Here is a 347-nt window from a genome sequence, read left to right as displayed (position 1 = left end):
CAAAGGGATTTTGGATATTTTTGTGAGAATACAAAATTAATTTTAATATTCTTTGCCAGCAACTAGTGGTCAAAGACAAGTCAAAATAAAAAGATAAAAGAAGAAAGTAGAAAGATGTATATATGCAAAGTAACACTAAGTTGCAATGGTTGAAAAGTCAAAGAAGACATTAGTAAATGTAAAAGTAGTATTTGTTTACATATTGGTTCAATAAATAGGTTGGCCTTATCCTTACAACTTGCCCAATAAATGAACCAAGCGTATATTGGAACGTGATTTGATGCTCCAAAATTGTTTCGGATTTTAGTGTTTTTTTAATTAAAAAAAAAAAGAAAAAAATTTGTATG

The sequence above is a fragment of the Arachis ipaensis genome, chromosome B02 (genome assembly GCF_000816755.2).
Source record: "Arachis ipaensis cultivar K30076 chromosome B02, Araip1.1, whole genome shotgun sequence".
Classification (NCBI taxonomy): domain Eukaryota; kingdom Viridiplantae; phylum Streptophyta; class Magnoliopsida; order Fabales; family Fabaceae; genus Arachis; species Arachis ipaensis.
The sequence above is the reverse complement of the archived record's forward strand: the minus strand, read 5'-3'. Positions refer to the sequence as shown.